Genomic DNA, 17,205 nt, shown 5'->3' with positions numbered 1-17,205 from the left:
AAGCAGGTAAATGATATAAAAGACAATTTTTTAGAAAAGGAGCAATAAATGAGATATATAAAAAATTTCCCAGGAAAATAAAACCACAATAAAATACCATTTCACACCCAGCTCACAAATGTGCAGCCATTCATTCATTCATCACAGACTTGTTGGAACCCTATTAGGTGTAATGCTCTATTAGGCACATAGAAACATTAAAAGTTGAATAAATGACAATTATTTCATTTACTTTTCTACCAGGATGAGACCCCAAAGAGGGCAGGCACTGCTTCTTATTCTTCATTGTATCTTCAGCATTTAGTACAGTCCCAGGCATTAGGCAGAAAAGTATTCAATGGCAGAAAGCTGATGCAAATCCTACTCTGAGGATCTCACAGTGTGGGGAAAGCAAGACAAGAAAGCAGCAAATCCTAATACCTCACAGGGATACCTGAGAGTGTCCACAAAGGAGCTAGATTTTGGAGGATGTGAAGTTCTCCAGCACTTTGGTCAGAATCTACAAGGAGTCAAGATTTGAAACGAGTCTTGGGAAAACGTTTTGCCTGGCATAGAATTTCTTTTTAAGTCAACACAGAATATGCAGCATATTATCACAAACACAGACACACACACACATCTCAAATAACTAATTCCCTGATAGTAAATAACTTCATCTTCAAAATTCCAGAATAGGGAGGAAGATGAGGAGGATGAGGAGGAAGAATCTAAGCCCTCTGTATCCACACAATTTACCGTGATGTTAGTGCAGCTTTACTACTGGCCATCTTCACCAACATAACTTTATTATTTCACTGCCTTCCTTGATGTTACTTTATTACTTCAGAAAACTTGCCCAGGAAGAAAAAAAGTTGCAAATCACTTTATTGTCAGTTCCAGGAACTTCCTGAAAATCCCACTTAAGTGAACATCAAAACGCTCAACTTTTCCATCCAACGACTGTTTGCTCTCTAAGACCCTTCAAAACTCTTGACTCCACCAATCCTGAACTATCACGTCATGATCTTTACTCAATCCCAGTGAACATCCTCCTCCCAAATTCCCATACTGCTGTCTACTAGCTCCTCCAACCTCCACTACCCTCCAAACTTGAAAGACCTGCCTTAAACCAGACTTCCATTCATTATTAGAACTTTGGAGAGGTGCTTCCCTCCCCATCACCACCCCCAACTTTACCATAGTATAAATAAATTCAGCTTTGTCTTATCAACATGTTGTTTGGTGATATTTTCAAAGACCTAACATTCTATAATCCTTCTCCTCCTCTTTGTCCTTATCATCATCATCATCATCATCATCACTAACATGGACTGAGCCCTAACTACATGCCAGGCACTTGCTAATTAGTTTAGAGACCTAATAATCACATCTCTTACACAAATAGAGTATTTTTAAGCAAGTAAGTAAATTATAAGAGGTATATTCAAATGAGATGTCAAAATTCTTCCAAAAAAGAGGTTCATATTTTTCACTGTCCTTCTTCACAAAAATTATGGGAACCATAGAGGTCCAAGTCTCAAAGATATTCTGAAGCAGATTTCCTTGGTAAGCACCACTGGAAGCCATCTCTGAGTGTAGTACTGGCCTTCATGGCTCAGCTAAGTTGAATTCTATTAAAAGAATTCCAGCAAGGGAAATAAATGTGCCTCTCCTCTCAATAGTTAAGGGAGGTGACCTTCTCACAGAAAATGTTAGCTGATGAAATGAATAACGAAGGTGCTAGAAATATGAACAATATAAAGGTAGGGAGACTTTAAGGAGGAGAAATGTCTTTGTTTTGCCTTTCACCTCCAAATAAAGAATAACGGATGTTCCCTCGGCAAGCTGTGAGAGGGAAATGGGGTGACTGAGCTTTGCAACTAAAATAATATCAACTGTATATTGTAATTTCACTTTTGAAACACCACACTTTTGCCTTTGTGGCACTGCCAGTAAAAATTCATTTTCAAGCAGCACAACTGAACAGCCTGGGCCTTTGCCTTAATTCACTTTTCCTGCTAAGAGCCAAGAAGAGAGATAGCCTTGCATAAGGAGGATGGACAGCAGAGCACTCCATCGAAAGAGGCCACATGCTAAATTAATCATGTTCCAGCCAGAATTTGCAATTCTTTGAGAGATGCTCAAGACGGTATGAAAAATTTAGAGGTAACAGGGAAAAAGGGAGAGTTTGTGAAGGAGAACGCTTCAGAGGGCACTTTAAATGTGCAGGATGCATTACAGTTTCTTACATGTGAACAAGATAGCTCGCCTTACCCAGAATGCAATAAATAAGGACTGCATTCTCATAGGTGTGCCCTGAGAAGGGAGCACTCATGCTGGAACATAGAAATTTCTGACTTGATGGCCATATTAAGGGACTAGAGGGATTAGTATATTCATGAAAATCATCCATTTTAAAATTTAGCATAAATTTGCAAAGCCAGCATGCAAGGATAGGGTCAGTCCAAGATAACAAGTCCTGTTTAAGATCCGAGCATGATTGCTTAGATGAGTTTGGGGTTTTTTTAATTATTATTATTTTCATGTATATTTTCCCTCTGTTTCTGCTCTTATCTAACTAGTTTTATTTTGAGTTCTTAGGATCTCCACTTTGTGTTATGGACTTCACCACTGGTTTACTACATGTAGTCAAATATGGTCTGTTCTATAGTTTCTTCATCTCAAAAATTAAAAAAAAATTCTTGATCCATCATAAATGAAAACCATGAAAGGTTGTTTTTTGGGTTTTTTTTAAAAGAACAGTTTGTCTAGAAGGATTCTTGATTTTTAATATATTTTTTAAAAAAGGAATTAAAAGAAATAAATGCCCTAACTACAATTACAAGAAACTTACCATGAATGCAATGCAGCTTATTCTATGACAGTTGCAAGAAAAATGTTGTCCTTCTTTCCTGGGGACCCTCAAGTAATACCCTTGAAGAACTATTCTGTCACACCTCACTCCCTAACCCAACCACATCTCTTCCTATCGATAATGCAATTTCCTTTCTTGTGGTAGGAAATGGCTTCCGTGTGGCCAGAGGAGACTATGGCAAACTTCTGACTTAGGAAATTACAAGGCCTCCGCTCACAGTTGCAAACTGGACATGTGAATTGTCGCACTGAATGGTCTCGGGGAGTCACAAGATGAATGAGTGCTAGAGCTAAAGCCCCCTTGTCCTCCAGAGCCTCTGGCTGCCCCAGTCTTCTAATACTTTCTCCCTCTCTGATTCCGTGATTTAGTCCCATCTCCTCTCCTTTCTCTAAAGGGACTTCCCTGACCCAAATCCCATGTTCTTAACCCTCGACCTTCAGCCAGCAGCTAAAGATTCATTCCTAGCAGGCTGTTAATAATGACTGACAAGAAGCCTGAAATACAATCCGTGTCCACTCTCAGGAGCTCAATTATTCCTTGGTTGTGGAGAGACATTTTCCTCTTATCATCAATTAATATTTTATGGGTTGCTGTTTCTTTATATTAACTCCATCCCAAACAATTTAGTTTTTGAACTCTCCTCTCCCTCATCCTCCTCTTTCGGGGGGTGGGGGGAGGGGGTCCTCACCCCTCCTCCCAGTGAGATGTGAATTACAGGTGGCAAGTTGCTCCTAATGAAGCTCACCTCTTCCAGTCACTTAAGGAAGCCACTTGTGGCCATGAGCAGCCCTCAAAATTCACTCCTGAAATGAGAAAGAGGAACTGAGTCTTACCTAGCTTTGAGCTTTTCTTTAGTTCCTCCAATGCACCACTCAACTCAGCCTTCACACAGCTGTGTCCCATCTTCCTGGGACACTCCATTCCCTACCATCCCAAGCTCTCATGCTTCTGAGCTCAAGGTACATTTTATTACTTCAGGTAGACCTTGGCTGACTCTTGCACATGCAACACTAAGTTGGTATCCTGAATTGTATGCTCCTGTAGCACCTGGTACCTCTAGTTATATGGCAGCCCCACAACTTACCCTGTTTGTGAAACATCCATCATTACTTATTGTCTTCCACACCAGATTGAAAAGATCAGTGGAGCTGATGCATTGTCGTTTTGCCAGTGGATAACAAGTGTTTATCAAATGAATGAATAAAGGCAAAAATCATGTTTGATTCTTTCTTCTATCTGCCATAACATCTAGCAGGGTAACTGAGACATAATAATTAGCATTCAATAAAATGCTTATGGATTAAATGCAGGAATAAGAACCCTGAGGATGTCAGCTGAATTCAGCATCCCCCAAATCAACTGGGAAAATCCTTCCTACAATGGTTGTTGCCTGATCTCTCAGTGGGCCTCTTGCCTTGTTACTTGGCTTAGATAAAAGCTAGAAAGAACAGCACTACAGGAAAAAAAAAAAAAAGTAATATGCAATGAAAACTAAACTGCCACACTCAGAAGTGATATTCTCTTTTTCTTTCAGCTCCTACTGCTGAACATTTTCCTCCAATCCCCCAAGAGGGAAAGATCACTGGAAGCACACCCACTTAAAAAAAAAAAAAGCCACCCTGATATGTTTTTTTTAACAAGATGTGTGCTATTTAAAGTCTCACCCATGAATATGTAGCTAATATTGACTAATGGGAAATGTAAAAGGAAGAAAGCCAAGGTTTTTTAAAGCACATCCATTGAAATTAGGGTCATATGTAAGAAATTTAAAAATTTTTTTTCTGAGCCACATCCCAAACTCCAGAGGGCATATTAAATAATGGAAGTGTAAACTACTGGGATTTGGTGCTGGTTAGTATGTTGGCACAATACATGGCTCCCTGTGTGGTTTAAAAAATTAAGGAATTTTTCCCTCTTCCTTTATCTAGTAGCCTCCAAAATTAAAACAGTTTTCTTTTCTGTGTGGAATAATACAAGCTAACCAAATTATACTCTAATATTTTCATTCAATGACTTGGAAAGTCATGAAAATGTTTGTTTGGGGAGTTGCTGATACAGAAAAAGAAAGAAAGGACCATGTCAGAAGGATTTAAAAAAAGAAGATAAAACAAAGAATTCCAAGGATTGTCACAATCTGATCTGCATAAATAAAAGATAATAGCTTTGGTGAGCTGGCCAACCTTTGTGTGGAGTGATCGGTCTGTGGAGAGTCATGTCTGAGAGGCTGCAGGTCATTATGGCAGGATAAAGCCTATTTCTCATTTATATTAAAGAATCTTGCCTGTTAAGGGCTTGATTTGGATCTCAGACATAAATGTGCCCAGGGCTGCTCACCTAGTTAAGTCAATTGCTACATATGCATTCTCTCCCTAATATACACACAGAGTTTATCATTCACAACTCAACCATTACGCCTAATGTGCTTTTCTTGATTTAGAAAGAATAACAGTTAGATAGATCAGAAGGACTCAAATTGAGGGGATTGGATCATAAAATTTACACCTAATATAGAATTTTCTTTCTAATTTTGTACAGAGATGTGAATTTTCTCCCTGTTATACAGAACTTGCTACATCAAGAGAAGACAATAAAACTGTTTCTGTTTTTGTGTTACATGTTTGATTTACATTATTATCTGGTTCCAGGCAAGATGGATTGTTCCAGACAGTATCTGGAGATCTAGGCAATGGAAACCTTTACGTGTGAAAAAAAGAAGAAAGAAAAGTCCAGACAATACAGTAAACAAAGCCTGACTACAAGAATGGATAAATATGTATTAAGAAACCAAGGAAAGCCATGGCTCGTGGGGTCCGAAGAGGAACTATGGGTATAGTTGAAAGACTTCCTTGGGCTGGGCCTCATAAGGTGACTGTAGCTTTAATGGGGTCCCCACGTTATAGGTCTGTGGGTTTAGAAATTCACTGTATAACTTCAGCCAGGCACAATCACAATCAGGCCCTACTGAATTGATTTGCATCAACATTAATTTAAAAAAAAAAGATTATTTGTACACAGACTTCCAATTAAAAAGCCAATGGATTAATTTATGAGGCAATAAGAATACGAAGTAATAGGAAGGTTCTGGTCAGAAGATTGGAGCTCTGGTCTTAGATCTATGCAATTTCCACCTCTGAGACCCTTCATGAGACATGGCCTCTCTGGATCTCAAATTTCCTAATCATAACTGAGAGGTATTAAGAGTTAATTCAAATCCATGAGAAAACAGTTCAATAGACAAATGAGCAAAAGACAGGAATAGAAGGGCAGTATAGTATGGTGCTGTGGTTCTCAAACAAAACTTGGACCACCTAGGAGTCCCCAGATATATCAATACTGGGGACACTTGTACCACAGCATACATGTCAGGATGAGTTGAAAATAAATGAACAAAGGGCTCATTCTGCAGAGTATTACTGAACCTGTGACTGCAGACCCAGGAAAGATCATAAACTAATTTTATTGGAAGGTATTGCCTAAAACAATGGTTTTCAATAGGAATGGTAGTGCCCCCCAAGAGAGGTTTGGAAACAGGGGAGGGGGTTGGTCATCACAATGATTGGAGCCCAACTGGCATTTAGTTAGCAGAAGGCAGAGATGCTATGTGTCTTGGAACAAGACAGCTCTGCACAAAGAATTGTTTGCACAGAATTTTGTACATCACATTAATGAAGGTATTTTTATAATTATCTAATTTTGGTGTACATATAGGTAGTATTATTTGCCCATTTTTAATATGTGCTGACTTTCCAGTATGGTAACTGCAAAGTAAATCAAGGAACAATTATAGTTTATTATGATCATATTTTTATCAATGAAGTTCACAGCTTTGAACAATCTTACCATTCTTGATATTTGAGTTAACAGTAAGACAGTCTGCATTCATGGCTGTGGGATTCATGGTGATTGTACATACAGACACAAACGTCTTTTTAGAAAAAATTACTTTCTTTTCACTCTCCTTCATAATAAAGTTAGGTCATTGTTTTAATACTTATAGCCAAGAGGTATTACAAAATGTTTGTTATATAAACGGGGAACACTGCGTATGACACTGTTGAAAACACTGATTTACGGCAAAGATCATCTGTATGGTAAAAAATAAAAAATTAAGGGGGGTTTTCAACAGACCTAAATGGGATGAATTGCCCTTTCTGGAACAAGCAAAATTTTGTTCCATTTCTGGGGACAAAAACTTGAAGGGAGAAAGTAGGAGGAGAGGTATGACTGGACCCAGAAGACTGAGTGAATATGTAGCCATCCCAGAATGATGGAAGGTTAAGCTAAAGGCAGGGGCCCCTGGGCCTATTTCCTACTTGGAATCCTGGGAAGATGCCACTTTGCACTATACCCCTACCCAGAACATGGTAATTGCCGCAGAATAAAAATGGCAGTGGAACACATATAGGCAGCAGGTCAGAAATGGTGGCCCTGAGATTCCAGTGGCTCCATGTGGTGGGTGTGGAAGGAATCCTGTCATTCACAGGTGCCCTCAGTGAGGGAGTCAGACTGCAGCCAAGAATAGCAAGAAGGTTAGCCACAGGTTGCCCTCCTGTGGGTACGATAACCCTAAAGAAGGGTCTTTGTGGTGGGGGCAAAGCCAGGGCTGAAGAAGACTGTGGCTGAGATCAGCAGACCACAGCGTCTACAGATTTGGAAAACGAACCCTGACTATGCCAAGCGGATACATCAAAGCAGCAGAGTCATCAGGACCAAGCAAGCAGGGGATGAGGAAACATCCAAAACATCCAAACCCAAGACCTTTTCCCTTCCAAAAACTCCTATCCTCACTGGACCTGACACTAACCAGCTAAGTAAAAAATAAAGAAGTGGCAATTTTTTGGACACATCTCTATTTTCCATGGACTGCATTTTTATCTTTCTCTTAAGTATGTGCCTCTCCTTTCTATGTGCATCAGAAGTTGTTCATCCTGAACTTGGACTGTGGGAACCAGAACTGAATGTAAGTCCAGCCCACAGCATTACATTTATCATGAATCTAAGACTATTAAAATAAAAACAAGAATAAGAATGCCATCTACTGGCATGGAAAGCAGCAAGGACTCTAGCAAATCTGCATTTAGGGAATGGAGAAGGAAAACAGTTTTTTTTTATTTGGTTATGAAATGGTGATCACCAGAGACTGGAGAGTCACATATAAATAGTATTAAGGGGATTGATCACAAATAAATAAATTCTTTCTTAACTAGTCAATCACTTACCTTCATCTCTCAGTTTTGTATTTGCTACCACAGGCTCCATCCTGGACACAGAAGAGGTATATATAATGACACAAAGAAGTTTTGTTTTATTGATTTAGCAAACTGTTTCAAAACAACCTAGTCTTGTTCTTTTTTCGACATTTTAAAATATGTATTTATAAATTGGTTTGCCTATGTAGACAGAATGATAGAGCATGTGACTCTCTTGGCTGTTCCCATTTTCTATATATTGGAGTTGTATTGGATTTTTTTTTTTTTGCACAGTTTTATAGGGGGCAAGCAAGAGACTGATGAATTGTATTTGTTAATATTGATTACCATTTATATGATAACTTGTATGAATTTTCCTCTGTTAGCTAGTGATAATTCAAATTTTTAAACTTTTCCCATAACGAATCATTTATTTCTAACCATTTGTTACTTTAAAAACCCATTAAAAATACAGTATTTTATTAGGTTCTTGATAATGACTTGGTAAAATGTCCACAGAGTCAAGGTTCATTTCACTGCCTGCAAATATTCAATTGTTCCAGCACCATTTGTGAAAAAGATCATCCTTTCTCCCGCTAAATTGTCTTGGCACACATGTTGAAAACCAATTGACCATACATGTGTGGATTTATTTCTGGATTCTATATGCTGTTCCATTAATCTGTTTGTTACACCAATTCCATATTCTCTTGATTACCATAGCTTTATAGTAAGTCCTGATATCAGGTAGGGTAAGTCATCCAAATTTGTTCTTTTTTAGGTTGTTTTGGCTACTTTAGGTCCTTTCCATATAAATTTTAAATCAGCTTGTCAATTTTTACAAAAAAGGGCTGCTGAGATTCTCATTGGGATTGGGTTGAATTTATAGATCAATTTGAGGAGAATTGACAACAATATTGAGTCTACTGCTCCATGAATATATCTTTGCATTTATTTAGGTCTTTTTAAAATTTTGCTCAGCAATGATTTGTAGTACAAAATTTAATTCAAAATGAATCAAATACCTAAATGTAATGGTTAAAATTATAAAAATTTTAGAAAAAAAGAGAAAAATTCTTGGTGACCCTACATTTAGCAAAGATTTCTTTAATAGGACACAAAAAATCACAAACTATAAGATAAACTGGATGTCATCACAATTAAAATTTTGTTCTTCTAAAGACACCACTACAAAAATGAAGAGTAAGCCTCAGACCGGGGAAAACCATTTGCAAAGCACATATATGAAAAAAAAGTGTCTAGAATGTTTGAAGAACTCTCACAGTTCAATTAGAAAAGAACTCACTTTTTTAAATGGGTAAAAGATTTGAACAGGTATATGATCAAAGGAGATATAGAGATGACAAAGAAGCACATCAAAAGATGCCTAATATTAGTCATTAGGGAAATGCAAATTAAAACTACAATGAGATCTCTGTACATTGCTGGTAGACTGGCTAAAATTAAAAAGACTTTCTATACCAAATGTTGGTGAGGATGTAGAGCTGCTAGAATTTTCATATACTGATGGAAGGAATAATAAAATGTGCAATCACTTTGGAAAACAGTTTGACAAATTTAAATTAAAAATACACCTACCATATAAGTCAGTGAGTCCATTCCTAGGCATTAAGTTAAGAGAAATAAAAACAGGGGCGCCAGGGTGGTGCAATGGTTGAGCATCTGACTCTTGGTTTTGGCTCAGGTTGTGATCTCAGGGTCCCAAGATCGAGCCCTGCATGGGACTCTGCACTCAGCATAGAGTCTGCTTGAGATTCCCTCTCCCTTTCCCTCTGGCCCTCCTGCTCATGCTCTCCCTCTCTTTCTCTCTCTCAAATAAATAAGTAAATCTTTAAAAAAAGAGAGAGAGAGAGAGAAATAAAAGCATATGTCTCTACAAAGCCTGGTAAAGGAACATTCACAGCAGCTTCATCTGTATTAGCCAAAACTGGAAACAACCCAAATGTCCATGAACCAATGAATGGATAAATAAATTGTGTTATATCCATACAGGGGATTACTACTGAGCAATAAAAATAAATTCACTCAGAAATAAAAAAAGAATACACTACTGCTACATACATGCAACAACATAGATTAACTCAAAATAATTAAGCTGAATGTAAGAAGCCAAACAAACAAAAAGTGCATATCATCTTATTCTATTTTTATAACATTCTATAAAATGCAAACTAAACTTTAGTGACCCAAAGCAGAACAGTAGTTCCCCAGGACTAGAAGGAGGTTGGGGAAGGAAGTAAGGGAGAGATTTCAAAGAGGCACAAAGAAACTTTTAGGAATATAGATATGTTCATTGATCTTGACTGTGGTGATGGTTTTACTGGTGTATACATATGTCAAAACTCATCAAAGTTTACATTTTAAATATATGCAGTTTACTTTATGTCAGTTATACTTCAATAAAGCTTTAAAATAATGTCACTCAATTGTGGCAAAAAGCTGAGTAAATATTAATTTTGGGGGCACCTGGGTGGCTCAGTCGGTTAAGCGACTGCCTTCAGCTCAGGTCATAATCCCAGGGTCCTGGGATCGAGTCCTGCATCGGGCTCTCTGCTCAGCAGGGAGCCTGCTTCTCCCTCTGCCTGCCACTTCCCCTGCTTGTTCTCTCTCTCTCTGACAAATAAATAAATAAAAATCTTTAAAAAATATATAAAATGATTTTAAAAATAAAATATTAATTTTTTATTCTTTACCTTAACAAATATACTTTTGGTGTTTCTGGTGTTTTAATCATCAGTGACATTATCGGCACAGTATTAATATAATAGACCTTGTACTCTGGTATTTGTGCACAGGGTAGATGTATAGAGTAATGTGATTGCATCTATAAGCTGGACTCACCCCCCACTCCGAAAATTTATCACTGGGCTATACCTATATTTTCTATAAACCAAGTAGGAGTTCACAGATTATCTCCACAATTGAGCTTGACCATTCAATTATTAAACCCATCTATGCTGATAGATGTGAAAATGTAACATTCAGCATCTCCCGTGCTTCTGAATGATCAAGCTGATTGGGCACATTAAAATACAACCAACCACAAAACTGCAGCTCAACCTCAAAAGATGGCCAATTAAGTTAGTGTAAAAATAAAGCCACTTCCCCTCTATCTAGAGTTAGCCATGTTAACAAAGAAAAGCTTTCAAATCTTCCTCTAGTTTGCTTCCTTTCCAGTTGCTGAGGGAGGTGGGCGGGGGGGGTGGGTTAAATGGGTGATGGGTATTAAGGAGGGCACTTGTGATGAGCACTGAGTGTTGTATGTTAAGTGATGAGTCACTAAATTCTATTCCTGAAACTAATATTACACTGTATGTTAACTAACTGGAATTTAAGTAAAAACTTGAAGAAAAAAAGAATCAATGAGCTCATTATTTTCCATCTTTTCTCACATTTTTCTCTTGTATCAGAGTCCATTGTCAGAATTTTCGAAGTCCTGCCCATGAACACTGTCCCAGCTCTTCACAGTCTGGCTGCATGAGTGACTCTTCACCAGAAGTCCCAATTGGATGAGCGTGATTTTAAGGGGGTTCCAAAAGGTCCACCTCCCTGCTTACCTAGGGCCTAAGTGTTCAATAAACTTCTATTAAATCAATGTATAACTAAATACACCTCAGACATAAACAAACTGGACTGAAAACCTTGCATTTAGAATCCAAAATGGTGGGGCTCCTGGTGGCTCAGTTGGTTTAACAGCTGCCTTCGGCTCAGGCCATGATCCCAGGGTCCCAGGATGGAGCCCCACGTGAGGCTCCCTGCTCAGCAAGGGAGTCTGCTTCTCCCCTTCTCCCTGCTCATGCTCTCTCTTTCTCTCACTTTCCCTCTTTCAAATAAATAAGTAAAATCTTTAAAAAAAAAATAGAATCCAAAATGGTTTAGACCAAACAGGTGAAAATACTGTCACCTACATCAGAGCAGATCTACTTCATGGGGTTACTGTAAGCATTAAATGAGATTTCTGTGGGTATGCACCTCTAATAGGCAGCATCTAGAAGCAAAGAACCTTAGAGAATATCATGACAATAAAACAGAATCACAGAAAATTGAAGCAGCTTGTGCAAGCCATCTGGCTCGTGGGGAGAAGAAGCAGGGTTAGAACTCATGGGGCCTCCTAGGCCAGTGCTCCACACTTGAGAATGTCACCACAGAACTCTAGAAATTCCATGGGTCTTTCTAATAAATCAAAGACCTTCAGGGTAGTGAGCGACAACATGGACACATTTCAGTGGGGGATGAAGTGTGAGGAAAATAAAGCAAGAAAGAGCAAACCTGCAATGGTTTTGTGCTAAATGTTTTCTTGCTTGTTTTCGCAATTCCCCAACATTCCTGATGTGTACATTTTTAGCTTCATAAGGTAACTGAGGTTCGGAAAAATTAAGTGATGTGTGAAGGCAGAGAATTACGGTCTTCTGACTCCAAGTTCAGGGCTATTTCTGCTCCATAGCCATACCACGCTTGGGACGGCAGCAGGCAGTGAGCAACAGGAGTGGGTCAGGCTGGGAGAGGCCATACAGGGTGACTGGGCCTGGAAGGAAGGTCCTTGGGAAAGGAGAGCACAAAGACAACTTCACCTGTATCGCAGTGGGAAAGGCCCTTCTGAAACGAAAGCACGGAATGCAGCAACTTGGCAGTTGTTCCGTACAGGTCACCACATCTGTCCAGTCGCTCAGGCCAGAGAACTTGGTGTCATCCTTGATTCCTCTCTTTCTCACCCCCTGCAGCCAATCTGCTACTCAATTCTCATGTCTCTCCCTCCCAATATATATCCAGACTCAAAACCCTATTCTCACCCCCAGAAGTACCCCTCCTCTCCAAGCCACTACCTCTCCCCTGCCTCATTGTCCTGGCCTCCAACTGGGCTCCCTGCTCTGCCTTCAGCTTCTCCTCAGACCATCACTCAGAATGAATCTTTCTCCCCCAACATTTTATTATGAACATTTTCAAACAAAGCAAAGAAAAATTTTTTACAGTGAATCCATATATCCACAACCTTGGTTCTATCATGATTATACTTGCTTTATCATGTTGTCTATCCCTCTTGATTCTTTTAAAATCTAACTCAGATTATGTTGCTTCTCCCCCACAAGAACCTCCAATAGCTTCCTGTTTCCTTCAAAGGAAAAGCCAAACCCTTGTCATGACCAACAAGGGCCCAAATGATCTGTACCATTCCACCTTCTCAGCCTTCATATCCTACTGCTTCTTGCCTGCTCCCCTCCGACACATACCCCCAGCTCTTTCCTCCCCAGCCAGAATTAGTTTAAGACACACCAGTCTCTGCACTGGCCGATCCCGGCCTGGAATTCTCTTCCCACGGATTTCTATGTGACTCATTCCCTCACTGCTTTCATGGCTCTCTTCACACGCCATATTCTGGTAAGGCCTTCGCTGCCTGCTCTATTTAAAATTGCGAACCACCCCTTCCTTTACCTTCCTTCTTTCCCTACTTTTTATTTCCTCAGTAGCCTTTATTACCACAGCACTCCACATTTTAGTTATTAGTCTTGTCTGTCTCTCCCCATTATAATTTATTATTGTATGCGACATACAGAACACCGCATTAGGCATTTTATGTATGTTGACCTCATTTGATTTGCACAATGCCTCTCTGAAATAGAGATTCTTATCCTCAAGGAACCTGAATAACTTGCCCAAGAGTGCCCATATATGCTGGAGCAAGAATTACAACCCAGGTCTGTCAATATCTGAGGTCCATTCTTTTTCACCATATGATATGGACCGTTTTGGTGAGACAGGTGGGGGCCCCAGGCAGGCACCCTAGCCAGAGGCCACGGTCACATCCATTCCTCATTTTGTATTTAAATGGTTGTTTCTTCAAGATGTACCTACTGAAATTCTAACCCTGCAAGAGTAGAAATCTCACATCAGGAGTAATCAATACTTCTTTGGGGGTAGGTTAGATGACAAATAAAAAGAGAACCTGTGCCACGAACACGGTATTTAAGGCAGGGGCCTGGAGTGTATACAATAGAAAAATCAAGGATTACAGAAATGCCCAGGGCACTGAGGGACACAAATACACGCATCACAACCTTCTCATTTTTCCCAGAAACAAACTAGAACTAATTCAAGGAAAACTATGCATACATCCCTGCTTCATTCCTCAATTATAGAATTTATCACATGACGTAGTAATATATCTATTGATACACTGTTGTTTCTTTCCCTAGACTGTGAGCCTCTTGAATCCCAGGAATGCAATTTATTCATCTTTGAACCCCCAATGCTCAGCACAGTTTTTGGCACATAATGGAATCATAATAGATTTTTGTCAAATTAGTTAATCAAGTGAGTGAGTGAGTGAGTGAATGAATGAATGAATAATGATAAAAGACCTAGGAGCAAATGACAAAGGAAACTCTACTCAGTAGCAATGCAAACTTTTTAAAGAACTTTTATCTTTTCTCCTGGCTTCAAACACAAAAAGCACCACCTTGATGAACACAATTGCAATTTGAAAGTGATTATTTCATATCACAATAACTAATGTTCCAATTTAGAGCCATGGGTGATTGGTTCAATACTGAAACAAGTGCATGAAATCCAGTAGCTTATGGGTTAAATATTGGTTTAATCTAAATCTGAACCTTAGTCCATGCACAAGTTCCCCTTCCCCTTGCAACTCCTTTCTAGTTCTCTCTACTGTATGATAGTATTTGTATCTATATCTGCGTCCTATAGTATACCATAAATTCTTAAAATCAGAGACCATGGCTTATTCCTACAACTAAAAGAGCAATGCTTTGAAGACAGTGGGCATTCACACAATATTATTAAAAACTAATAGTTAGGGGCACCTGGGTGGCTCAGTGGTTAAGCGTCTGCCTTCGGCTCAGGTCATGATCTCAGGGTCCTGGGATCGAGCCCCGCATCAGGCTCCCTGCTCCGCGGGAAGCCTGCTTCTCCCTCTCCCACTCCCCCTGCTTGTGTTCCTTCTCTTGCTTTGTCTCTCTCTGTCAAATAAATAAAATCTTTAAAAACAAAAACAAAAACAAAACTAATAGTTAGATTTACTGTCTTTCCACCCTCTCCCAACTAAAGTGAGTGAGAATAGGCTTTACTACAAGTCAATTGTGATTACTAGTTCAAGCACATATCAGGACAGACAGGCTACCAGTCGCATGGCTTCAGAAAGATCACATCAGACATACCACAAGACAATCTAACGGGCCATGTACAAGAAAACAATTATCACTATTAATTATAATATAATGACATTAATTAGTATTGACATTTGCTATATGTCAGAACTCGTACTAATGTATTTATATACTTCAGCTCACTTAGTCCCCACAACACAAAATTCATTATGTACAACTATTACCCCTCATTTACTGAATGAGCAAATTAAGCTATGGAGATATTGAGTAAATTTCCTAGGGTCATCCTAAGTGTGGAAGCAGGGAATGACCAGGTTTGTATGGGCTCAAGGGTTCTACAGATCTATAATTTTAGCATTATTTTGATTGCTTTATTTGGAGTTTGGCTTTTGTGGGTTTTTTTTTTTTTTGGTCTCATTTTCATTTGGTTTATTTTTTATTTCATCAGGGTGTCCTTTAGACTTATACAGATTGTCTTCAAGTATAAGATCTGTATCATTTTCAGAGAGCCTATGGACCTTTGTAGGAGTTGAGAGAGTTGATTTCTTGATTACCCTGCACTGCTCTATCACTTACAGTAATAATTACAGAAGTAAAAGTGTAATAAAATGGGAGGTTTTAACCCATATTTTATGAGTCACAAATGGGCTCTTAAAAGCTGCCATTTTATTATTTCCTTTAGAGATACTTAATAGGTAATGTCAGTGGTAAAACTTAGTACCCAACCAGCAATTAATATTCCATGCCTCCAGAATTATCAACCCTCCTTAAAGGAAGAATAATCAAAAGAGGTTTGTTGTGTGCGTGTGTGTATGTGAATCTAGTTTCATACCATCTAGGTTAATAACTCAAATGTAAAGGAGCAGGAATCAAAGAGCTACCATCAACTATATAGATTAGGCAATGAAAAAAAGTGGGAAAAGAACCAAAAATGAGAATATTATCCAGAAAATTAAAATTGTATGTGGCTATACATATAGCATATACCACCTGGAAGAAATAGCCTTGAATTTTAGACACAGCATGAAACAGCCATTGCAGAGTAGGTTAGTTTCACATTAACTCATACAATCTGACCTCCTCTGACATAGTTCAACACCTAAAAATTTTTCATTCCTCTCTAATAAACTAAACATCTCTTCACCTTGGTTCAGCTAGATTTCCAATAACTACCCTTGCTAGAAGCTGCTGAATAACTGACTTCTTTTCAGCTCTTGCCTAACTGCTGGCTTCTTTGTATTTTCTGAAAAACAAGTGCATATTTTTGTATTTAGGCATCATTGGAAGTAGTTTGTCACCTCATAATTCAACCTGCAACAAAGCCTATTCATCCCCTTTCCCAACACCACCAGCCCAAAATTGTAGATACATCTGGCCACTACTAGAGTCTCTTCATGTGGAGTTAACCCACACAATTGTTGTTGCTCAAGAGCTTACCAGAAGGATCCAGCATTTCTGAATATCTGAGAGATGTAGGTTATAGGTCAGAGTATATAATACTGATTCTTTGAAATTTGTGGAGACTTGCTTTTTAATCCAGTTCATGATCATTTTTTGCTAAGTGTTCCATGTGTGCTTAAGAAGAATGTATATTCTCAAAGCATTTGGTACATTCTATTAGATCAAACTGTTTACTGCGTTGTTCAAATTTCTATATCTTTATTAAATATGTTTTGTTGAATATGACAATTGAGACAGTATAATAAAGTTTTTACTATTACTAGAAGTCTGTTTTCCTCTGGTTCTATCAATTTTTGCTTTATAGGTTTAAGATACTTTGTTAGAAGCATATGAGTTTAGAGTTGCTAATCTTCCTGGTAATTTCAGTATTTTACCATTATTTAGTAACTCTATATATATAATACTTCCTGACTTAAAGCCTATTTTATCTGATAACATATCTGTGTCACTTTTGTTTAGATTAACATTTGCTTGGTATATTTTTTTCCATCCGTTAAGTCATTCTATGCTTTTATACTTGAGATGTAAACTAGAATATTTTTAATTTAATCTGATCCTC

At 38.5% G+C, this 17,205-nt stretch overlaps 2 long non-coding RNA genes across 4 annotated transcripts in view; both read right to left on the bottom strand.

Annotated features, from left to right (window-relative positions):
- Nucleotides 1-8,133, bottom strand: part of LOC118519453 (uncharacterized) — a 96,963-nt gene extending 88,830 nt beyond the window's left edge. The window contains exon 1 of the long non-coding RNA XR_013446918.1: nucleotides 8,074-8,133. This is a non-coding gene — a long non-coding RNA (uncharacterized LOC118519453). The remainder of the gene's footprint in view (nucleotides 1-8,073) is intronic.
- The window catches only part of LOC144381563 (uncharacterized), a 625,721-nt gene that overhangs the window by 89,880 nt on the left and 518,636 nt on the right, over nucleotides 1-17,205 (bottom strand). The gene's annotated exons all lie outside the window — the stretch shown is intronic.

This window comes from Halichoerus grypus, chromosome 4 (genome assembly GCF_964656455.1).
Source record: "Halichoerus grypus chromosome 4, mHalGry1.hap1.1, whole genome shotgun sequence".
Lineage (NCBI taxonomy): Eukaryota > Metazoa > Chordata > Mammalia > Carnivora > Phocidae > Halichoerus > Halichoerus grypus.
This window is presented reverse-complemented; position numbering and strand designations above follow the sequence as displayed.